The 25,473-nt window shown below is 48.2% G+C and overlaps 1 protein-coding gene across 2 annotated transcripts in view; it reads left to right on the top strand.

Annotated features, from left to right (window-relative positions):
- DRD2 (dopamine receptor D2) overlaps window positions 1-25,473 on the top strand; it is a 60,897-nt gene that overhangs the window by 4,451 nt on the left and 30,973 nt on the right. The window contains exon 1 of one of the 2 annotated variants that reach the window (XM_070272798.1): window positions 300-433. The exons of the other annotated variant lie outside the window; for it this stretch is intronic. The gene's annotated coding sequence lies outside the window, so the exon portion shown is untranslated. Of the gene's footprint in view, window positions 1-299; window positions 434-25,473 lie in introns of those variants that run through there. 2 annotated transcript variants of the gene reach the window in all.

The following is a 25,473-nucleotide window of genomic DNA, read 5'->3' as shown; positions in this document are numbered from 1 at the left end:
AGAGGAGCAGAGGCCCTTGCTGCCTCCAGTGTACAAGGAGGAGTCAGAGATGACGCACTGGGGCCTGGGGACTCCCCCCTCCCATGGATGCAAGAGGCTGTCCTGCTGCAGTATCCCAAACTGAGAGACCTGGAGGCTGCAAGGGCATCTGAGAAAGTGTGGGGCAGTGTATGGGGGTGGGAGCCAAGGAGAAGTAAACTCTTGGGGGCACTTGGAGGAGACTGATATTAACTATGCACGTATAAGGCATCAGCTTAGTGCAGTTTGGGCAATTTGTCGTAATCTGATGGCACTTGCAGGGATCTTCACGTTTTCCAGGAGGAGACAGGGGAGTTCTTTGCTGTCTGCAGTGATGGGGAGAGGAAGGAAGGAGGACCCTTGGCTTTCCCTGGAGCCCTCTGAGTGATGTCAGCCTGCTCCCAGACAGAGGCTGGTAAGTGAAGTCAGGCAGACTCAGCCTCCAGGGGCCCCCTCCATAGTCCCGCAGTCAGCCTGGGCAGACCTGCCTTCCAGAGCGCTGGAGCTCATCACAGAATGGCAGCCGCAGCCCCAAGGATACTCCCCTGCAGATGTCTGGGAGCCAAAGTGAGTCCTGGGGCCCATCTGTTCCTCACTGTCCTCCTTCAGAATGTGCCTGCCCTTCTTGTTTCCACCCCTGCCTTGTTGTTATTGTTTGGATTCTAAGTGGCCCAGCAGGGGAAAGGCATTAGAAATGAAATTATTTTTGTTACACGCTGTATAATTGCCTCCTCTCCTTCCTGTTACCCCAGGCAGCAGCATCACTAGCAATTCCCCAGGAACCCAGTCTGGGAAAGTGTCTTATTCACAGGCTTTCTTAGAAGGACTGCTTTTGACAAGTGGTCCTGCTCACCAGTCCCTCCATCACTGATCTAATCATCATAACAGCCAACATTTATGTGCACTTGCTGTGTGCAGGGTACTGTGTTGAACACTTGACATGTGTTTTCCATTTCCACTCTTGATCCTGCAACAGCTTTACAAAATAGGCCCTGTTATCCTCATTTTACAGGAAGAGCATGAGCTTAGAGAGGTAAGTGGCTTGCACAAGGTCCCAGGGCTAATATGCAGGATTGGGATTTGAAGACAGGCTGTCTGATGCTAAAGCAATAGCTGTCTCTGACCTCTGTAAGTGACATATAGGATAAGAAAGGGAAGAGAATGAGGATAAGAAAGCCCTTTCTTTGATAAACTGAAGAGACAGTGACCTTTGCATGTGATACCAGAAAAGGAAGAGATAGCAGAGGGGTAAGAATGGATGAAATAACTTCTTGGGGTTCTCAAAGTTGAGGGCCATCTAAGAAGTTGTTCTGTACCTGAATCTGGGCCCCTCTGGATGGAAGGCACTGGGAATGAGCCTCAGCAAGTGATGGGAAGAGAGGGGTGGGAAGCAGGAGCAGAAGGGAGGCAGGCTCAACTAGACCTTCTAGTTGAGGGGAGGGTAGGAAAAGAGACAGACGGATGGAAGTGGTGGTTTTCCTGTAAAGCTAGTCTGAAACTGATAAGATCATCTCCTGTCTCACGTCTTTTTGTGGTGAACTGAACTGTCTAAAGGATGAAACCCAGACTTCTGCCAATGTTTTGGCCTTTGGTGTTGCTTTCTTATTACCACGAGATGAAAGCTTGTCACATCCCCAAGACTAAGCTTCTTGATTTTACAGAGAGGGGAGGGATGGGATGGCCTGGGATCCTGCACAGATGTGGGAGTAACTCATGGGAGCTGCCTTTAAGAGCTAACTGATCAGTGCTTTTCTCAGGGACAGAGGCAGTAGAGGCCTGGGTGTCCCTGGGCAGGGCACTTAACCTGAGCATCAGCTTCTTCAGGTATAAAATAAAGGAACAGTTTATGTGCTGTCTATCAGATTGGCATTCCTAAGATTCAACGACACTGAAGACTCAGCAGAAATGATTAGATAATGAAGTTCACCTTGTAATAACCTTGAAGACTCTAGCCTGTGTTGTTGAACCTCACCATGAATTTTATGAATGAGACTTGCCAGCAACTGGTCCCTTATTTAAACCCTTTAAAAACAATGTAGTATGGTAGTTAAGCCTGGGGGCTCTGGAGCTAGACTGCCAGAATTTGAATCCCGATTGTAATACTTGCTTGCTGTGTTACCTTAAGTGAGCTGATTAACCTCTATCATCTTGGGTTTCTCCTCTATTTGGATGTTAGCACCGACCTCATTGAGTTGTAGTGATTAATTAAGGCAATAGATATAAGACATTCGAAAGAGTCCCTGGCAAAAGTAAGCACTCCACAAATGTTGACTATAATGATTATTATTGTTTTTAATAAGAAACTTGAGGGGGAACATTTTCAACTACTTTTGCACCTACTCCGCATCTGAGTTTAGATCGCTGAAATTAAGCACATTACTGAAACGTTCACAGAATTCCAGCTTACATTTCTTTCTTACGCTCTCCACTTTTCTGCACCACAATTCTTTGGCATTCACCTGTCAGAAGCTCTTACTCATCTTGAGCGAGGGGGGTTCGAGTTGCCCGTCATCCCTTTGAATTAGATTCAGCTGAACTCCCGTCTTACCACACAAAAGCCTGGAAGAGGCGTCCATCTTCATGGTGATGGCTTTGCACAGCCTTATTTTTCTTCCTGGCTTCCTGGGTCATTCATCTGCTTCCTCGTGATTGAAGCCATCTTGAGTGGCATTGTCACATGGTGTGGCGCACTCTGGCACAGGCCACTTTTTATTAAAAAGGAAAAATAAGGAGAATATAGTGGTGAACAAGAGGATTTTCTTTCCTCTCTCCTGGTTGAGAGGGCCAAAGAACCTTATGCTGAGAAGATCCCCAAAGCTGCAAGAAATACATGCTCTCCATATTTTGGGGTCATTAATGGTAAGAGCAAATACCACCCATATTTTGGATGAAGTATGGTCCTTCCTGCGAAAGGAGGATGGAACACAATAGCTTCTGGCCCTAGGAATCTACAATCCTCAAAGCTACTCTCTCTCTTTAGCTTTTTTTTTTCTTTTGCTGAGGAAGATTCGCCCTGAACTAACATCTGTGCCAGTCTTCCTCTGTTTTGTATGTGGTTGCCACACAGCATGGCCACTGATGAGTGGTGTAGGTCCACACCAAGGAGCCAAACCCAGGCCGCTGAAGCAGAGCATGCTGAACTTAACCACTAGGCCACAGGGCCAGCCCATCTCTTTGGCTTTTTCTTTTTCTATGAATCTTTCCTTGGGGAGGACTCTTTCCTAACTGATGCATCTCCTTCTGACTAATTAAGAAGGCTTACTGTTTAGCGAAAGTAAGAAACTTTTGAGAGCACGGCAGGTGTTCCATTGCTTGGTCATCTTCCTCAGGTCACGTGGTCATTCGTTTCTTGGACTTTGAGATCCCTCAGCTCTTCCATTCATTTTTGGCAGGGTGAATAAGAGAAGTGTATTAATAAGCAGAAACTAGTGTCCAGGGTCCCAAGCAGAAGATGTCAGGCCCCAAAGTGGATCTGTCTTTCCATACACACCTTGGCTTGAGCAATGTGTATAGCAGAAGGCCTGAGATTGCTCTGGAAGACTAATGGCATAAAGTCTGCCCTTTGTCCAGGCTTCTCTGGCAAGCTAGAGGGAGGTAGTAGGAGATGATGACTGTTTTTCATAGATCCATGCTGCCCTCCACACGTTCTGGATCCTTCCTTATTTACATTCTGTGGTAGCCAGCCTCCAAGATGGTCCTCAATATTCCCTGCATCCTGGTGTTTGTGTTCTTATGTAATCTCCTCCTACGTTAAATAGGGCAGACCTGTGTACCAATGGAATAATGCCTAAATGACAGATTGTGACTTCTGAGGATAGGTCCTAAAATGTCTTGTGGCTTTCACCTCATTCTTCCTTGGATCACTCATTCTGGGAAAAACCAGCTACTATACCATCAGGACACTCAGGCAGCCACATGAAAAGGTCTGCAAGTGAATGAAGCATCTTGGAAGCAGGTCTTCCTGCCCCGCACAGCCTTCATTTCAGGTCTTGAACCATGAGGCCTTGTGAAGGGGACCAGACTCCAACCTGAGGGCAGCAAGAAGCCATTTTGAAAGGTTTTGAGTCAATCGACTTGATTTGCATTTTAAAAAATCACAGAGGCTGCCTGGTGAGAGAACTGATAATAGAGAAGCAAGACTAAAAGACTAATTAGGAGAGTTTTCAGCTGTTCAGGATGCTGGAGGCCTGAACTAAGGAGGAGCAGTGGATATAGAAAGACATGAGTGATTTGGAAAGTTATTTAAAATTCAGCAAAGCTTGGTGATTGATGGGCTATGGAGGATGAGGGGAAAGGAGAAGCCAAGGATAGTTTAAGGATAATGAAGCAAGGGAACTTAGGATATTGGTGAAATGTCTGAATATTGGGCCAGAATCTGAGCCAGGTAGAAAGGAAAGTGAAGATATGTGGTGGATTTTAGGGGGGACTGAGAATCAGTGGACCGATGGCGTTGATGAGGTCAGAGAAATGGTACACTTGGAGTGAGTGAGTGATTGACCTGCGATACAGAGGCAACTGTGGTCACAGGGTGGGATAACTGAATTTCTAATTCAGAGAGGAGCAGTCCTGGGTGATGACAAGGACCAGAATGCAATCATGGGACTAGGTGATTGAAGTGGAGAGTGTACCTGGAGATGGGAGGGTCAAGCAGTTGAAAGTCCAAGGTGCTGGAAGCTGATTTCACCTAAGTCAATAGCAGGACTTGGGCTGGAGTGGAAGGCAGTGAGCTAGGTGCCAATGGCTTCAGTGAAGGAGGGGACGTGACTAGTAATCTATGGATGACTGTGACAGAGAAGCATAGAGGGTCATAGATGGGTGACATGCACCTCAAAAGAACAGGGTCTTTACAAGAGGGTAGACATGGGGATGTAAGGATGAGAGACTCCTGCAAGGGCTGCAGAGGAAGTGGTGCCCTCAGTTGAGGCTTTGAGGGGAGGAGCCTGCTGCTGCGGCGAAGTTCAGCCTCCGTTCCAGATCTCATCACACTGTCTTCCCTTCTTCTCCCTCACCAGCTCATGAGCTTACTAGATCACATGCCTCTCCTTATCTAAAGGGAATGGAAGAGAGAGGGGAGAAGAAAGGAGAAAAGAGAATGTGACAAGTGGGTATAAAGATGTGGATGAGAGGGATGCAGGGAGTGGAGGTCATAAGGAAGAAGAAAGAACATGGGTCTGTTGACATTTGTTGTTCCTCTGCACTCACTGAACCATATACAACCTCTGAATATGTTGGGTTTTTTGCCTGAATTCTCCAGCCCTTGAGCTTAAATGCTAACTTATAGTCAAGATTTAAAAGTGAGCATGGACATCATCTCTTCCAGGGAACCTTCCCTGATTTTCCTCCTACACTGTCCTGCCAGCCTGGACTAGGGACCCTTCCTCTATATTTCCATAGTGTGAAGTGTAGGATTCATCACAGTGTGTTGTAATTGCCTGTTTACTGGTCTATTTCTCCACTAAGATGGTAAATCTGTTGAAGGCACAAATGGAGTCCTTACCTCTCCAGACCTAGGTACCAGCCCACTGTGCCGTCCATGGCAGAACTGTGATTGAGGCTTCCCTCCAACCCCAACACACACATATACACATATTCACACAAAAATAAGACAGGGGGGCATATTATCTTTTGCTCATCCTTGAAATCTCCCATATGATTAAGATAGGCTAGAAAGTTCCTCCAGCAAGTGATTTAGACTGGAGAGATCCCAGCATGTCAAGGCTGTAAAGAGCCGTAGGACCTAGACTAACTTTTCATGCATGGATGAGGAAATCATGCCCAGAGAGGTAAATGATGCATCCAGAGTCTCATGGTTGCTTAGCAGCAGATAGGACCCAGACCTGGGGCCTGCCAGTGACCCAGACCATTTCCTATCACACCAAACCAGTGCCCCGTGCTGTGCCCAATAGCCAGAGATGGTGTTTGCCATACTGCTTGGCCTTAAGTAGCCTCATCAAAAGTTTCCTCAATTTACCCAGCTCCAAAAATCATCCCCTTGTCCTTTCTTCCCGTTTCTAGGTCCAAAATTTCTGACTTAGTGGCCCTTATTACTCAGCTCTACTCTATGGCCTGGGAAATACAGATAAGTGAAATGTAAATTAGGGCCACGTTAGTACTCATACATTTTGAGGGGCTCACAGCTTTGAGTAATGGGGCCGCAGAAGCATCAACATCCCATTTTCTCACAGAGAAGCAGATTGTAGGCAAGTTGGTGCTCAGTGTATCAAGTGAAATGCAAAAGCCCTTTGTTGTATTATTGTCACTGATAATAACATAAGGGGCACTGATTGCTCTTTTGTCATCAGTCAGATCTTTAGGAGTAGGCAGCAAGGAGGGGACAGGAGAAGAGGTAGTTCCCATGCCCTACACCCAGCACATGCTTCGCGAATACTAGGCTGTCAACATATAATTGTTGCATGAATGAATGAACAAATGAATGAATGAATGAATACTGTCCTCTTGCAGAGCAGCCTGAGATTTGCTCAAAACCTGATACATTACAGGCTAAAGGAACTGGATTCCACCGTCCTAAAGAAACAGGATAAAAGCCGGGCGACCAGCCGGGAGAAACCAAATGTCCACTGCCTTCTTTTCTAAGCACTTTTGTTTGGCTCCTAAATGTGATAGGAGAAGCACACGGAGCAGGGTGGCTGCAAATCCTTGGGTTCCCTGAGCCTGGGGCATCAAGAAGGTCTCCAGAGGGAGAAGGGAAGGTGGGCAGACCTCTGCAGAGTTCATGGCCATGTGCCTTAAACATTTAGGGTCAAGTGAGCTTGGGAAATGCATTAATTCCCTGGGTTGCTGTAATAAAGTACCACAAACCGAGTGGCTGAAAACAACAGAAACTTATTCTCTCACAGCTGTGGAGGCGGGAAGCCTGAAATCAAGATGCCAGTAGAGCTGCCTCCTTTGGAAGGCTCTAGGCCCTTCCTCGCCTCTTCCAGCTTCTCATGCTGCTGGGGTTCCTCGGCTTGTGGCAGCATGACTCCAAGCTCTGCCTCCATCTTCACATCATCTTTGTCTCCCTGCATCTCCCTGTCTCTTTTCCTCTTCTTCTAAGGAAACCAGCCGCTGGATTTAGGGCCCACCCTAATTCAATATGATCGCATCTCAATCTTAGCTAATTACATTTGCAAAGACCCTATTTCCAAGTAAGGCCATGTTCTGAGCTTCTGAGCAGGCATGAATTTGAGGGGAACACTGTTCAACCCACCACAGGGAGCTTCCTGCCTCTCTGGCCCCTGGTTCCCTGCAGACATCTTTTGCCTCTTGCAGGGCAGGACCATTCCCCTCCCAGGCACCTATTCTTGGAACAGCTGCACACACATCCAGTTGAAGCCTCATCTTCTGAGTTAGAAGGCAAATAAGGACAAGAAAGAAAGCAATTAGTAGAGCTGGGTGTTCAGGATTAAAGGGGATTCACTGACCTGCTGGCACAGTGGTTAGTAAGAGGAAAAGTGAGGAAGGTTTGGAACAAGACAGGACGCTTAGGCTCAGGCCCGGTGAGGGTGGTGGCTGGGTATGAATAGAAAGTGCGGACAGTTGGAAGGAACTCAGGGATTTGAAGTTGTTGACTCAATATTTGTCCCACAGCGTGTATTAAATGCCTCCTATGTGCCAGGTCCTCAGTCTAATGCTCTCATTTCACAGATGAGAACAGTGAGGCTCCAGCAGGCCAAGTGAATTATCCAAGGTCTCCTGGGGGTGGAGTCAAGATCAAAATCCAAGTCTTCCAACTCGGTACCTCACGCAAAGCAATGCTCTTCTCTCATATGCTCCAATCTGCCATGGGGATCCTCGATCTCCATTGGGGAATTGTATTAATAGTAACAATCCTGCCTCTGGACAGGGCTTGACCATGCACAGAGTGTGTCCTCAGAAGTCAATTTCCTACTGGTCCCGGTTGTGGTGGGGGCAGGGGCAACAGTGAGGAGGGCTTCCTGACACCTGCCCCTGAGTTCAGCTTTGCTGGGGGCAGGGGAAGGGTGTGGGATCTCCCAATAAAGGAGAAGAGCTGGGACCTCACAGACAGAGGCCAATAGGGACTGGTTCTGCACCATAAACCATACACACCAAGGGGATCCCATCATTGTGTTTGCCAGGCGGCCAGTCCTCAAGGACATGGGAAATGCTGATGGTGTTGGAGAGCCCTCTGGGTCCTTGGGCATGGATAACATGCCTGCAAATAAGGAACCCGCAGCCTTGCAGATTGACCTTCCTGCAGTCCTGCGTTAGCAGCCAGCATGGCGACATTTGGAGGTGCCTATAGTATGTCCCAGTGGGGCTTGGCCATCAGAGCCTACCTTTCTGGGCTTTCCAATCTGGATGCTGGTCTGTAATGACCTGGTCCATAGGAGATGCTCAGGAATTATGTGTTAAATGACTTGAGTGAGCCCAGAGAGAAAAGTGAAGCCCCTCCCTGTGGCAGGTGAGGCAGGGTGTCAGGGAAGGAGGTGCGGAGGATTTCCAAGGAGCTGCTCTCAGCCCAGCTTTGGGACTTGAGGCCTTAGAGGATCAATCTGGGGCTGGGATTGGAGTCTGCATCAGCTCCCTGAGCACCCAGAATGCCAGACACCCCTAGCTTCTCTGGCTTTCATCTTCTCTTTATCCCGGAGCAGTTACCTGCCCTCCGCAGCATCTCCCTGCTCTGTATCCATGGTAATGTCATAGCCCCAGAAGTCCACGGTCCTGGAAGAGGTGAGAGAGGAAAAGGGCAAGGACAGGAGCACACGTGGCCAGCAGTGTCCATGTGCCTCTTCTGAGCGGCTCCAACAGGCCATGGAGGGTGCCCCACCAAAGGCTGGCAGCAAGAAGCGGCTGGGCCAAGGGCCTTTGGAGAGTCTTTGGTCCAGAAAAAGAGCAGCAGGGGGAGTCTCTGTCCCCGGGGGGATTTGGAGGCTGGCAGCTTGGGACTCTCCTTCAGTGGGAATCACAGACAATCTAGCTTGAGGCAGAACTCAGGTTCTCTGTGGCCCAGGGAAAGCCCGCTAGCTGGGTGTCTCCACAGTCCTCTCCTCCCCATCCTGCCCCATCCCCATTTTACCAGGCAGTGGACCTCTCTCCTCCCACTTAAGTATCTGCCTGTGGCAGCTCACAAGCTCTGTGGGGCTGAGGATGGCCTGTCAGCGGCGTGGGCGACACCCGGGCCAGCTGGGTGAGCGCAGGGTCCTCAGCAAACAGTGCTGGCTGCTTCGGCCCTGGGAACCAGATGAACTGTAATAATGGTCAAAATGAGCAACTTGTCTAAAGACAGTAGATTTGGTGGTGCCTCTAAGCATAGCCTCCGAGTTTCAGTCCCCCAGACACAGAGACCCAGGAAAACCTAACAGAATGGACAGAAAAGCAAAGAAAGAAAAGCCAGAGCCGAAATTCAGTATATTTCTGCCAGACCACGGCACTGCCCCTTGCAGCCCGCTGCCCAGTTTCTTGGAGATTTGGCAATCTACTAATTTGCTGGGACTTCTTTCTATGCAAACTAGACCCCCGTGGACCTTTATAGGGATCTAGAGAGTCAGGAGTCTTGAGTTCTAGTCTCAGTTCGGTCACTCTGTTACAGAAAAGATTCTTCTGTCATTTGTTAAAACAATAAGGAAGACTTCATTCTGGGCTATTGTGATAGGTGTCAAGACTATTGCAATAGGGGAGAGAGATCCGCGTCAACTCCAAATATACAAAGATGACTGGCGATTTATAACCAATGAGCAAAATGAGGGGGTCGCTGGATGGACGATTATCAAGAGGATGGAAAGTTACCAAAGGTGGGGGACTCTTGCTGAAGGCAGGCCAGGCAATCAGGTATCAAGAGTGAGGGATTCTCTCTGACTTATTAGGATTCTTGCTAACACTGGGCTAGGCAGGTCCAGGACAAGGTCCAAGGATGAAGTCTGGTCAAAAAGAGGGCTCACAGGAGCCTGACTAAAGTGTGGCCAACCCAAATCGGGGGGTCTAGGGATATTTCACCTCTCTCATCCTTCGATTCATTTTTCTCAAATGATGGGATTGGATTGGGTGAGGTCCCTTCCCATGGGAACAAACTATGACCACCAACAGCTGCTCTAACTGTCCCTGTTTTCACCCAGAGCTGCATTTGAGAGTCATGAACATTACTTTAAAACACATCTACTATTTAGGTGTTAATTTTACAATCAGATGCTTTCTTACCTACAGTAGTATTCAATTTACCCAAGTGAATAATATTTACCACTTTAAAATACTGACTATACTATGTGCCTAATACACATTGCCTTTAATCCTTGTGACTACCATAAAAGACAGGAAGTATTATTTCCATTTTACAGATGAGGAGACTGAAGATCAGAGATATTAAGTAAATGTACTTAAAGCCACACAGGTGGTAAGAACCAAAGCCGGTATTTGAGCCCAGGTCTGGCTGGTACAACTGCCCCCACGCTCCCTGAGCCACATGAAGTTCTCCCATATGTTGAGTCTGTCTCCTTCACTTTCACGGCAGGACGTGCCACAGTGTATGATAGTGACTTGACTCTTTCTCTCCTCCTCCTTCTGCCCCCTCCCTGTACCCAGCATGTGAGGTCAATTAGGGCATCTTCCTGTCCTTGATGTTTAGTATACAGCAGACCCTGCACATTTGTGGAGTGAATGTATGAATGAAGGAGTGCGTACATGTATTCCAAAAATTTGGAACTTGGGGACCTTACAGACTGCTTTTATAAAGAGAGAGAGAGTTTGCAGTGCTATGCACAATAATGGGCATTCAATAAATGCCGATCCATATGCCCATGTGCACACACACACACACACACACACATGCACACACACAACCAGTGCTGGTTTGTGGTGCTATACACACAGCACAGGTTGGGATGGACAAGCGCCTTTTTTTTCCAGGTCACAATTGATACGTGTTGTTTCAGAAAAGTGTGCTCATCTTGGCTGACACATTTGGAGGCAGCAGCAAACCTGGCCCCTGTGGCCTCTCCATCCAAACTCAGGAGGGCGGTGTTTCCGCATTAGCAGACATCGAGAGAGCAGTAAACACAGCACTTTCCTCGTCTTTTCCTGGTGATGTTTGTAGGTCTACACCTGGCATTCTGTGTCACCTGTGTGGGCCAGAGATCACACATGCAGGAAGGAGAGTCAAGGCACAGAACAAGTAGATTGATGAGAGAAGCGTTTATCAAAACGTAACCCCTGGAAAATCATTTTATAATTAAAAAATAACACTGTGGGTGTATTACAAGGGTATGTGTGTTTATGTATAAAAATTGCTAAATACTCAGGTTTAACGCTATTTAGCCAGCTGAGCTATGATGGCCTCAGGTGGTTGTTTTTCTAATTACAGGTCTTGGCTGTGTCACCAGCTAGCTAGGAGCCCCGAGGAGACTTAGAAAGTCTTTTTCTGCCCTTTAAATCCCTTTTAGAAGGTCTTGCCCACCCCCGGGGCCTAAGAGGGTGCAGGGCTTCCATGCCCGTCCCCACCCCAGGCTGGTCCTGGTCTGCCTGCCCCACGCCCAGCGGGCAGCCCTGGGAACCAGAGGCTGCTGTTCGGTTCAGCTTCCAGGGCTGGGGCAGTAATTGGCTCTGGCTCTAACGAGCAGGACCAAGGTGACAAAGCCCATCAGCTGCTTGGAACTGCTACCTGCAGAGGGACCAGGACCAGCATCAAACCAGCAGCCTGGAGAGCTGACACTCAGACAGCACATAATTTCCAAATTAGATATTTCTGAGGCCTGGCTTTTACGGTGCAGACAGAGCTCAAAGGCAGCTCTGGCAGAAGCTGCAGAAAGCAGACAAATGGAAATGGTACAAGGAAAGTGATTTCATTCATAATCAACAGGGCCCTGGGCTTCCCTTTACCTCTTTTTCATGAAAATGCAAATAGAGCTTTTGTTTCAGGGAAGTCCACTGCCGTGGTCCTGGTTCTGGGGGCAATGGCGATGGTGGGGGATTCCAGCTGCATCTTGGGGACCAAATTGTGGGAACCTCGAAGGAGGGGCAGGACGTGGAGCCGGTGAGCCAGGGCCCGCTAAGAGTCAGTTCGATTGCATTCTTTCATCTGGATGAAAACAGAAGTGCTATCAACCCTGTAGGTTAATCCTCAACTTCCCTGCCTAGAAAAATATAGGAACATCCAGTCCACCAAGAAACGCTGTACAAGAGAATAGGGTCATTGTTTTTGCTGCTGAGAACTCCCCTTCTTTCTGTCTGATGTAGCTTTCTATGATCAAGTGAAAGAATATTCATTGACTAAAGCAACACACTATACTAGGCATATATCCTTTAATCGCCCAGACTCCTGCAAGAGATGCCATCTCCATTTTATGGGTGTGGCCACTGAGCCTCACGGAGGTGGAGTGACTGGTTCAAGGCCCACAGCTCCCCGTGTGCTCATCTGCCTCTCCTACTCATACATAAGCTTTAAGGAGAAGGAGTATGTTATCCTTCTATCACCCTGTATGGCCTAGCAAAGTGCTTTTCACAAAGTAGGCACACATACATATTTGTTAAATAAAATAAATGCATTCATTTTTTAAATTATTACAAAGCGACTTAGCCCTGTCTTAATTAGCTACGGAGACTTGTGCAACTTACCCATGTTTTGTGGGCCTTAGTTTCCTCATGGGAGACTCTTAGATGATGGTCACCTCCAGAGCTGGTTGAACCATCTAAGGTCAGCCTCCTGGCCCAGTGGCTCCTATGGAGATGGCTGCTTCTCAGATGATGCACACAAAGGCCCACAGTGAGCCCTGTGGTTTATTCATTCTTTTTGCGGGGGGGGAGGTGGAGAGGGAGAGGCAAATTCTATTTGGAACGACCATTAATTTCTTTTTCTTTTCCTTTTTTAGTGTGGTAAAGAATAGATAACATAAAATTTACCATCTTAACCATTTTTCAGTGTTCGGTTCAGTAGTGTTAAATATATTCACATTGTTGTATAACACATCTCCAGAACTTTCTTGTTTTGCAACACGGAAACTCTATATCCATTAAACACTAATCACCCATTTCCTCCTCCCTCCAGCCCCAGCAACCACCGTTGTACTTTCTGTTTCTGAGTTTGGCTGCTTTAGATACCTCATATAAGTGAATCATATGGTATTTGTCTTTTTGTGACTGGTTTATTTCATTTAGTGTAATGTCTTCAAGGTTCATCCACGTTGTAGCATGTGGGAGAATTTCCTGCCTTTTCAAGGCTGAATAGTATTCCACTGTATGTGTACACCACATTTTGTTTACCCATCCATCCATTGATGGACACTTGGCTTGCTTCTACCTCTTGGCTATCGTGAATGATGAGACTGTGAACATGAGTGTACAAATATCTCCTGGAGATCTGCTTTCAATTCTCTTGGATGGATACCCAGAAGTAGGATTGCTGGATCATACGGTAGTTCTATTTTTAATTTTTTGAGGAACCTCTATACTGTTTTACGTAGTAGTTCCACCCTTTTACATTCCCACCAGCAGAGCACAAGGGTTCTAATTTGTCCAAATTAGATAATAACAATGTTTATTTTTTGTTTTTTAAGTCGTGGCCATCCTAATGGCGTGAGGTGAAATTTCAGTGTGGCTTTGACTTGCATTTCTCTAATGACTAGTGATGTTGAGCATCTTTTCATAGGTTCATTCATTCTTGGTGGAGCTGAAGAAGGAGCCCCAAAGTGGATGATAAAGAGGCAGATATCATGGGGTTCCCACAGACCTTGGCCTGGGTCCAAGGGGCCCTGAGTTTTACAAGGAGGTTGAGTAGATGGTGAAACTTTCCTGCTCTCCCCTTCAGCCAGGACGAGGTACAGAGGATGCACTAATTTGATCAAGCCTCTTAGGGCCTGATAGGAGGAGGGGACAGTCATAAGTTACAGAGGACAAAGCCAGGGCTTTGGAGTGAGACAAGTTCAAATCCTAAGTCTGCTTTATGGTCTGTGTGACCTGGAACAAATTGCTTAACATCTCTGAACCCTAATTTCCTCATTCATAAAATAGATTATTGTGAGAGATCCATACTACTATGTGCTGGTAAATATTTTAACAGCCAGCTCTCCAAGAAAAAATAATGCTCTGATTTATAGCATTTGCTGATTTCATTGTGTAAATACCTAGACTGGCTAATCAGGCTGCCAACTCGACGTTGTTGAACGCAGGGTTGGGAAGAGAGATCTGCACAGCCAGTCCCGCACCTCACTGGTCCATATGTAAAATGCCTTTCCTAGTGTTTGGGATGTGTCATGTTTTCTCTTAATATTAGTCCCCTTCCTCTCCTCCCCCAACCAAAGGGACTCTGGGTGACCTAGCTAATAAGAAAGGTTGCTCAATTCTCCATATTTATTCAACAAGTATATATTGAACTTCTATGTATACAAAACCCAGTCCTAGAAGCAGAGTATAGGGGCATGGAAGAACAGGGAGGGGATTTTTTTTAAGCATGTGACCCAGTCTTGCTTTCAGAGACGCCACTGTGGTTAGGTGGCCCCCTCACGTGCTGTCATCTCTATAATGTAATATGCTTATCACCTTTGTACCTGTCTCTCCCACTGAGTTGTGATCTCCTGGAAGACAATGACTGTTTCTTGCTTGTTTTGGTATTGACATTGCCTAGCACTTTGAAGGTATCCATAAATATTTGTTAAATGATTTCATAAGCTTGAAATCTACCTGAGGATACAAAACTAACACATCTGAAATATTCAGAGAACAATATGTCAATCATAATTACAAAACTTCTCATTTGATAAGAATCCAACTGCTTCAAGCATTTTCTGTTAACACGGTTAACATTCACCGAGTGCTTATGGTATGCCAGGCATCAAAATAATTACTTAACACATTATCTCATTTAATCTTTGCAACAACCCAGTGGAGTAGGTGCTGTTGTTAGCATCATCTCCATTTCATATCAGAGCAAATCGAGCAACAGCAGCTAAGTAGATTTCCCAAAGTTAATCATTGCTGATACTGTGTGTGTAGAGCATGTAAACCTACGACTTGATACTTCCTGCCCCATCAGGTAGATAAAAGTGTTGTTATTCTCATTTTATAGGAGAGAAAACTGGCTTCGAGAGGGAGAGAGAGATTAAGTGACTTGCCCAAAGTCACACAGCAAGCAGGATGCAGAGCCAGGATTAAGACCCAGGCCTTCTCATTCCTAACACACGGTGTGAGGTACCACAGATAACAAAGGCTTGTTCAGAGAAGGCAACATGACTGGGATGTCAAGTGGGCAGGGAGGCCTTCCAGAAGGTGTGCGGCTTGAGTTGGACCCTGAGGAGCTAGGGGTTGACCTGGACCCACAGATGTCATCCCTGTGTCCTCCAACACACACATGCACACACACACACACACACACACACCAATGGCCCTGCCCCGGATCCCCAACGTGGAAAGCAAGGGATAACTTTTACACAAACTTCCCCCGTCTCATGGAGCCCACAGGAAAAGCACTTGGCAGCTGCTGCGGCTTCTCCTATGCGTTCATTTGTTAAGTTATTTACACAAAGGATCCACCAGCCCCTAGGCAGCCCGGACAGCACTGGCCTTTCTTATGGTCTTCATCTCTGACTCCAGAGAGGTTGTCATTCTTGGGAAGTACTTGCCTCTCACGTATAATCTAGAGCCAGGCCCCTCTCCCTTTGAGGCAGCAGTGCGATCACAGTGGCTGAGCCTGAAGCCGTGAGTCACCGTTAGAGGAGGAAGTGTGTAGGTTGTCCTCCGGCCAGGCTGGGTGTGAGCTGAGTGCCCTGGGCTGGTGGGGAGCCCGATGAGGGAAGAAATGAGACGGTGGAGTTCGCTCAGCCTCTTGACCCATCCCCAGCTGAATTTTCCTTTGAGTGTTTCTTTTTTGAGTCATGTAAGCTGTTAAAGTAGTAATTTTCAAAAGGTTAAAAACATATTTCTCAAACAGTTACATGTCAAAGACTTATTTAACTCATTAATGAGGGAACTAGTGAGATGACAAAACTAGGTTCCAAAGAGAATGTGAGAAATATATCTTTCTCAGTGGAGGAAAGGAAGAAAGCTGGAATATTATTGTTAAATTAGGTATGAAACTCATTCATGTCTTAGAGGGCAAGAAAATCCTAAAGTCTGGGATTATCTTCTCTACTGGATGGAAGTCATTCACATATTATCAATTTTCTCCCTGTTAACATCTATCTTATAGGCTTGGGCCCTTTTTGGACAATAAACAGTAAATAGACAAAGTACACCCCCTAGAGAGTCGGAGGAGCCTTAGGTGGCCTTTTGGCCTTATTTCCAGGTTTTGGAGACATTTTCTTAACAGCTCAAAGGAATCCAGCTAGTCCTACGCTATGGGGGATGCTGCCAGTTGCTGAGGATGTCTGGTCCAATTATGCATTCTGGAACTGAGGAAAGAACCACAGGATGGACTTGGGGACCCACTGGACCCATTGTGAGAAGGACCAAGCTAAAAACCCCGTTGATCACCGGGCCTCCACAAGCCCCTGCTAGGCCTGGTGGACCATAGTATCGTTTCGGGTTTCCTGGGATTAGTGTCACTTCACAGCCAGTGTCCAGTAGCCCCTGAAAAGTCAGATTATTTCCTCTTCTCCAGTGCGCAGTCGCCCTGGTGAAGGCTGTAGGTCCCTTTGGGGAAAGCTGGAAGAAAGATTAATAGTGTAAATTTTTTGGCAAAGTAGCAAGGTTCCTCCTCAAGGGGACCTGGACACCCCTTCATTCAAGGCTTTCTGGGTCTGTAAGTTGGCTCAAATCTGGGAATTGATTGAGGGGTTATGAGTCTCTGTTTTGGTGATTCAAGTTAGACTTCTGTTGCCTTGACCTAGAGGAACTCTTCCGCTTATACAGGTCAGGTAAGAATTTAGTAGCTGCCCTTCGATTTCTCTTCTGAGGACACCGTGATCAACTAGCTGATGCCGTGGGTCTCTGTGATCAGCCTACTCGGATTGCTGCTTTGACTGTGCCATCCATTAGGGCCTGCACACCATGTGGGGTTTGGGGAAAGAGCCTGTGAGAAGGAGTGTTGAGATGTGAGTTGTGATCCTGTCTTTGCTATTAACCAGTTGAGTGACCTTGAGTAAACTAATACGCCTCTCCGGGCCTGCTTCCTCAACTCTTAAAGAAGGAATAATAACCCTGCCCTGCTTGGTCAGAGGGCTGTTGTGAGGCCTCTAGAAAATACAATGATGTTTTTAAACTGTGGCTCTTTGCTAAGCTTGGGTGTTTTAGATGGCGTGAGTGAAGGATGCAAGGTGGGTCTGACCCATCAAAGAGCTTTGGCTCAAACGGTGTGACGAATTAGTTGCCAGCACTTTAAAATAGGGATTTCAAATACAAGTCCAGAGTTCCATCTTCTTTTAAAGCACTGGAAATTGGCATATTCTCATACGGCAACAGTGGTCTGAGGGTCCTCCTTGAAGTGTGATGTGCTCTCTCCAGTTTACCAGCGCCCACCCACTACTTCATTCCTGACCATTGTGTTTACTGAGGGGGCCTGCAGGGTCCAAGGGGCATGCTAGATGCTGGGATGCGTCCATATGGACTGTGAACGATTAACTGTGCAGTGTGACAAGTGCGACCAGCAGGGCTGGGGCCAGTCTGAGCCTCCGCCCCCAGATTCCTTCCTGGGCCTTCAGCCATCCTGCTCTGACTTTGGGCTGACTTTTTACTTCCCTTGTAGTCTCTCTGGCCCCGGTTCTTGGAAGACCCATCTGGTTTGTGTGAGTATCTTCACTTGCCAGATAGTAAGGCTAGTTCTGCTCTTTCTTCACCTATTACTCCAGTTTACAATTTTTTTTTTTTTGAGGAAGATTAGCCCTGAGCTAACATCTGCTGCCAATCCTCCTCTTTTTGCTGAGGAAGACTGGCCTTGAGCTCACATCCGTGCCCATCTTCCTCTACTTTTTATGTGGGTTGCCTACCACAGCATGGCTTGCCAAGCAGTGCCATGTCCGCACCCAGGATCCGAACTGGCAAACCCTGGGCCACCGAGAAGCGGAACATGCGCACTTAACTGCTACGCCACCAGGCCGGCCCCCTCCAGTTTACAATCTTGACCTAAACTTCCAGTAGTGCCCCCCTGGCAGGCACCATCTCGGTGGAGACAGTTCCACATTACTCTGTCACTCTGCTAGCACAGCATTTATTCATCCAGTCAATTTTACTGAGCCCCTACGGTGGGTGTGTGCTCAGGGGGAGAAGCCTTGTGCTTTTCAAAACCCACTGTGATCTGTGCCTGTTGGAAGGACACCTGCAGTTCACAGCTCATTTGCATAGCACAGGGGCTTGCCATGCCTAAACCTAATGAACGGTAAGCCCTTCCTGTCTTACATGACCACCTTCCCAGGGCGTCTCAGGTTCCCTCATTCCCCAGGGATCTAGAATGTCCTCATCTTTATAATGAAATGAGCTATGAAGTCATCTTGTCTGAGCCTCACCTATCAAACTCGCTGGGAGTGCAGAGGGAAGAGGTGCTGCCGGGCTCTGCAGTCAGGGAAGGGCTCTGTCAGGAGGTGGGCTTTGCCCCATGAAGGGTCTGTAGGATTTGGACAGCTGGGAATGGAGGCAGGTGGAGAAATGGAAACATTCAAAGTTGAGGGGATGGGGAGGGTGAGGCAAATTGAAGAGGCAGGAAAAGCACAGAATTGATCAGCTCCTGCTGGAGTGTAGCCTTTCTCCAGGAGAGAGGCAGGGTTCACGGAGGAAGGTTGGAGGTAGAGAGCAAAGCTTCTAGACTGTATCCTTCAGGGAAGTGAGCAAGGTGATGACATGAGCCCAAGGCCATGGCTTTGGGATGTGGACTTAGGAGCATGTGCAGAATGGTCCGGAAGTGAGGATAAAGGTAATCGTGGAGGAGGCACTCCCGAGTTCCAGCTTCCCGCAACTCCTCCCATTTCCTCCATCCAGGCCCTGGGCCTGTGGCCAAGTGTGACACAGCTCCTCTGGAGGTGGCCAGGGAGAGCTGCCCTGCTCCTTGTCCACCCTCCTCACCTCAGGAGGCCCCAGGTGAAGTCTGAGAGCTGGCCTCTCCGGAAAGCGAGACCCGGCTTGAGGACGGCAGAGGGCAGTCTGCTTTCCCTGGCCCCTGGGTGAGGACAGGCAGCAACACCAGGCCCTTCTGGTTCTGTCTTCCCCCTGTTGCTTGGGCGTTGGGGCCGAGACTGAGAGAGGCGATTAATGCTACTGCCAAGGGAGCACCACATTGGGATTACTGAGACACCAGCTCCTCCAGCGGGGAAAATATTGTGGCAGCAACCCCTGGGCTTATTAGAGGAGGGAGCAGCTCTGAGAGCGCCAGGACTGCCTGTGTTTCCGGGAATAGCAGGGGAGTTCCCCCAGAGTATGGGGTGTGTTTTCCAGCTGCAGCTCATCGGGGCTGGGGTGGGGTGCTGTAAACACAGTCAGTGGCCTGTTGCCTCTGAGGCTGGGCCACCCCCGGTTGAGCCTAGATTCCCTCCCATTGCTCTGGGCTTCCCTCGGGGCTTGGTTGCTCTCCTGGCCTCTGGACCAGAGATCTCATGAAGATTTGGAAAGAGTGTCAGAAGATGTCTCAGCCTTCCTGTCTCTAAGCTCATTATCCCTGGTGACTCAGCCACTGCTGCTGATGACTTCCCAGCCTGAAGGTCCTTGGAACATGTTCTTTCTTGCTAGGTCCCACCCCTAGAGACCCTTCAGGATCCTTTTATGGGGTCTTACCCTCACCACAACCACAGACATCTGCGTTAATAGGCAGTAAGCACAGCAGACAATTGACCTAGACTGACAGGGGAGGACGTCCTGAACACTCTAAGCACCGTCCTTCCTCCACCAGCCCCTCAGCATGGGCAGGCCTGGAGATCCCGTCATGGCAGGGTGGGAGGACAAAGCCTTGGTGGTCCTCTAGTGCAGTCACACGCATTTGTTCAAAAAGGAAAGGGAGGCCCAGAGGAGGGAAGTGACTCGCTTGAGGTCCCGCAGCTGGAAATGAAAGGCAGAGCTGGGCCCGACGTTGGGGGCCGACCGCTGGCCAGAGCTCTTTTCCCACACATCCCTAACTCCTGTGTCTGTCGGTCTATCTAGTCTTGTGTGCACACTCAGCACATAAGGGTTCCGCTCATACACGAGGCGAACAGTGACTTTGCTGGCTGGCTGGCTCGCGTGCTCTGTGAGTGCGGAACAAGCCACACATTCTTTTCTCTTTTTTTTTTCAGAGGGTGGTGTGGAAGCATTAAACAGTGGCAAAGTTTTCTCTCTTATTCTCACAGCCACTTCCATCCACCCATACCAGGTATTCTGTGCAACAGGGATGTGCCAGAAATCACAAATTCAACAGGAAACCCGAGGGAGCAGGCCAGGAGAGGTGCAGGAGTGGGAGAGGATTTTATGATTTTAAAAAACAGCATCACGGAGCGTGTGCAATTGCCAGTGCAGTGATGGGGTGAGGGTAGGGGGGGACAGACACAGGTACAACGGAACAGAACGCGGCCGTGCAGGGCAGGGGGGTCTCCCGACCTCACCCCACCAGCCTCTCTCAGTGCAGACCCAGGGTGTGCAGGGGCTGCTGTCTTTGGAGGCTGGAGCAGAGTGCGGACAGGTTTGGACTTCTGAGGGCTGCAATATGCTGCCAGATCCATTCCCGAGTGATCCGAGGGCTTCCCCACGGCTCTGCATTTGCTCCGCGTTTACACACGCTCTTCTGGGCCAAGTTCCAGCTCTGCATAAGTCAAGGCTGAAGACAAGATCAGCGGTGGCCAGTTAGGGGTTTTGTTCCACCAGCCTATCAGCACGTGTGGCAGGAGGACAGGCGGATGTGCAGAAACTCCTCCCACTTTGGAGACAGAGAACAGGCCTTCCCCTGGGTGACAGCATCATCTTCAATTGCTACAGACACCTAGTTCCTAAATGGTGCCACGATGACCACCCATCTCAATAGGGCTTCTTTCAGATTGATTGCACATTGCCAGAAGGCCGAGGCCAGTGGAACCTGGCTTTGGTGGTGACAGAAAGAACATGGGCTTTGAAGAGCCAGAGGGGCCTGGGTTTGAGCTCCAGATCTGCCGTTTACAAGCCGTGTGGTCATGAAGTTTCTCAGGGCGATTACAGGTGGGAACAAGCAGCCCCTTATTCCAGGAGAGGCAGCCTTCCGTCTTCACACATTAGCGTGATAAACACGACAGGTTTCTTTTTCTTGTTTTCACAACTACTTGCACCAACCTGCATTGTAAAATGGGGCTGTTGTACTGACTTTTTAGGAGGACTTAGCAATGATATGGGTACAATATCCGAGAGAGTGTCGTGCCTCAAACCCCGGGAAAAGAGGGGCTCTGCAGAGACCCACCCAGGCTCCAGTCCCCCACTGCGCATACAGCTGTGCTAGGTCGTGAACCACTCTTAGCCTCGCTCGCTTCATCCGTAGTGAAAGGGTTAATGACATTCACCTTTTAAGGTTGTTTCAAACATTAGGAAAAAGGCGTATGAAGTGTATAACAGTGTCCAGCACACAGCAAGTGGTAAGCAAACAGTAGTGCGATTACTATTACTGTTGTTGTTGTTGTTGTTGTAAAGAAGTCAGTTTTCTCCAGCATTACCCGGTGCCTGACCCCCAGTGCCAAGGGAGTTGAAGCTGGTCTTCTCAGCAGAAATGACTACAGTCATTGTCACTTAACAACAGGGATGCGTTCTGAGAAATGTGTCGTTAGGCGGTTTTGCCTTTGTGTGAACGTTGTGATGTGTACTTATCCACACCTAGGTGGTGTAGCCTACTGCACACCTGGGCTATATGGTACTAGTCTCCTGGGACCACTGTTGTACGTGGGGTCCATCGTTGACTGAAACGTCTTTATGCAGCACGTGACTGTATAAGAGGCTCTTGGAGGGCAGGGGTGCCTGGATGATCAAGGTTGGGATCTGTGGACCTCTGGCTCGGGGAGCAGCCCGTGAGCTGCAGTCAGCTCCATCATCAGGGGCCCTGAAAGGGGGGAAGTGGGCAGGGGGAGCCTAAGACCCTCCATTTGCTTCACCTGCATGAAGCAGACTCCACGTGTCCCAGCAGGAGTGATGCAGGCCCCCTCCGTCTGCTAGGAAGCCACAGGAGGAGGAGCGTGGGTCAGACAGAGAGGAAAACTTCCTGGGCCAGGGTGCTGGGCAGCTCACTGGGACTCACAGACTGAGGCCCCTGGAAATGCACCAGAACTGTGAGCTCCCGGCCACACCCAGCATCTCTGCACCCATCACTGGCTCTGGCACAGGCTGGCCTTGCTTAGTGTCCTGCTTCCACTGCCTACCAGCTGGGACGGTAGATGCATCGCTGAACCTCTCTGGGCCTCAGTCTTCTGAAGAATAGGAACATTACAAGAATTAAAAGACAGCACCTATATAAGGAGTGTCAGTGTGTCTGGAACACAGTAGGTCATTAAAATGACAGTATTAAAAATTGATCAATTGGCAGATATCAATTTGTCTCTCTTTCTCCTTTGCTCCCTGCCCCTTGCACAGAAGCTTGACACACATGTGATGCTGGCTCTAGGCTCCATCCATGGATGAGCTGGGAAGGGGACCTCCTCTTTGCTAGGAGAGGAGTTCCAGCATCCTTGCCTGTGGGTGGGAGCTGTGGCCCAGCCCCCCTCACACAGACACCTGGGTCTCAGGGTGCCTCCCACCTGACCGTTCAGAGCTCCACACGGGGACATCTATTTCTTGTTTGAGATAATTTTAGACTTACAAAAGAGTTGCAAAGTAGTACAGAGAGTTCCCACATACCCTTCACCTAGCCTCATCTAATGCTAACATCTTACCTAACCGCAGCACAATGATCAAAACTAAGAAAGCAACGTTGGTTCAATACTATTAACTAAATGACAGTTTTTATTTGCATTTTGCCGTCTTTTCCACTAATGTCCTTTTTCTGGTCCAGGATCTAATCCAGGTTTCCACGTTGCGTTTAGTTGTCATGTATCCCCAGTCTCCTCTGATCTGTGACAGTTCCTTGGTCTTTCATTACCTTGAGACTTTTGAAGAGTACTGGACAAGTATTTGCAGAACAGGTAACACCTATTTTAAACGTCAGTGATGGAGCGGGCAGCACAGAGGTCTACAATCTCGCTTTCATTCTTTTCCCTTTCTTATATTTCTGTAGCCTCCCCGAGACTCTGCTTCTGCCAAAAATCTGCCCAGAGGAGTGAAAGATCCCATTCAGCTACAAAGATGATAGGGAGTTAACACACCTGTTTAGTGTGGCACACCAGCCATGTCACCTTTCCTGCGCAAAAGCGTGGCCTCTTTCTGACTCACACTGTCCAGCTTGTGCTCACGTCTGAGCCTCCGCCATTGAACCGGTCACTCTATCTAGACGGTAGACTGCACGAGAACAGGGGGGCTGCCTTGTGTTCAATGCCGTGTCCCCAGTTCCTAATCAGTGCTGCATCCGACGGGCAGCACATGTGCTGAATGAGTGATAATCACCATCACCATCGGTCACTGTTTACGGATGGCGCCTGGAGTGCAAAGGGCAGGCCAGCAGGTTATAGCAGTGTAAGGCGTGTCCTTTTCTCAAGGGACATCAGCTCTGGTAGGGAGACTAAAAACATATAGAAAAAGCTAACATACTGGCCAGACAATACGGTACACGCCTTCTTGCCCTCTTGTCAATCAATGGTTGATTGACCAGTGGAAAAAGTTCGCTAAAGAGAGGTCAGGGGCTGGCCCGGTGGTGTAGTGGTTAAGTTCGTGTGCTCTGCTTTGGCAGTCTGAGGTTCGTGGGTTTGGATCCTGGGCACGGATCTATACCACTCATCAAGCCATGCTGTGGGGGCGTCTCACATACAGAATAGAGGAAGACTGGCATGGCTGTTAGCTCAGTGACAATCTTCCTCAAGCAAAAGAGAGGAAGATTGGCAACAGATGTTAGCTCAGGGCCAATCTTCCTCAAAAGAAAAAAAAAGAGAGAGAGAGGATTCATTAAAAAATAATGCTTCACACATTTCATTTTGCCTTCAAGCATCCATTTACCAAACTTTTTGTGTGTATCTTGGGTCTTTTCTTTGAGTACGAGTCCACCAATTGGAGTTTACCTCATCTTATTGGCGTAAATATCCCAATAATGCTTTATCTACAATCTTTATCTGCAAAAATACTGCCAGTAAAAATATATTTTTTTAATTTTAAATTTTATTTAAATTTAGTTTTTTAAATTTTAAATTTAATTTAAATATTTTTTTTTTTAAGCAAAGGAGAGATTTAAACACAAAACAATACAAACATGGACTCCTAGATTTTCAGAACTTTTAGTTATCTCATTCACGTATAACTAGTCAGGAGTTGTATTTTTGTTTTAGCGATTTTTCTTTATCAAAAAATTTCCCCAATGCATTCAACTTAGTTTTTATGGAATCAACCTTTCAATTTTGTATTCATATTTCATTGTTTATGAAATAGTGAACCAGGTTTGTGGCAGTTGCAAGAACAGCCAGCGTGAACAGGGTCGGGAACAGATCTGACTGACTGGTGAGCGTCCAGCTCTGCAGGTGTGCCAGGAGGATAGGCAGAGCACAGCTTCCTAGAGCAAGCGTGCTGTGCGCTGCGGGTACCGGTCAGCATCCTTTCCTCAGGAAATGATTGGAGAGCGATGATGAATCCAATGTGCCAGTGACGTGAACGGCATTGGAGAGCTTTTAAACTGTATGATCTTTCATCTCAATTTGGTTGTCATTTGCTGAGCCCCTGCTCCATGCCTAGCGTGTACTAGATGCTGGAGGAGCAAACCAGGACCGAGACACAGACCGTGGCTTGAAAGAGCACAGGAGATGGGGAGAGACAGGCTTGCAGGTTTTGATACCACGAGCACTAAGAACAAATCATGTGCTGTGAGATTGAAGAGGAATAAACAAGTGGTTCTGCCTGGAGGAGCTCATGGAAGGCTTCTTGGAGGAGGTGGCCTCACAGACTGTAAGTGAAAAGGGAATTTGGAAGAGGCAGAGCATCATCCTCTCAAAAAACTGAAGATATTGGTGTTCTCTGAAATGGAAGCTGAAGGTGCCAGGGGCAGCTGGGTCCACTGGCTTATTGTCATCACCATCCATCCTGGAGGGGACAGGGTCCTCGGGCCTCCTCAAGTAGACCCTGATTTATTTGTTGAATTACAGATAAGGAAGGAGGGTGGGGGTGACAGAACCAGCTCTCCACAGGGAGCCCTGCGCTGCACAGAGTAAGGAAGGCAGCAACGATAATGGCAGGGCGCCTCTCCCAGGTCCCCAGCAGCCCTGACTGTCAGGCTGGGGCAGGCGGTAAACGCCAGACCTCAGTTCGCCTCCCGCTGGAAAGATGGAATGTTTTGTTTCAACTGCACCTCAGTTGCTGAAGATTCCCACTTCCTGGGCCGCAAGTGTAATTAGGTAATTAATCATAGAAAGTCTGAAGCCAAGGCAACCTTTGGGGAGAGAGATTTGTTTCTACTGTGTCACTTCGAACATCAGCCAGGCAGAAGGGGCCCCACGGGAGCCTGTGCTTCAGGAACAGGAGGACGGAGGGCTGAAG

The sequence above is a fragment of the Equus caballus genome, chromosome 7, assembly GCF_041296265.1.
Source record: "Equus caballus isolate H_3958 breed thoroughbred chromosome 7, TB-T2T, whole genome shotgun sequence".
Lineage (NCBI taxonomy): Eukaryota > Metazoa > Chordata > Mammalia > Perissodactyla > Equidae > Equus > Equus caballus.
Note: the sequence above shows the minus strand (reverse complement) of the source record. Positions and strands in the feature narration are given on the sequence as shown.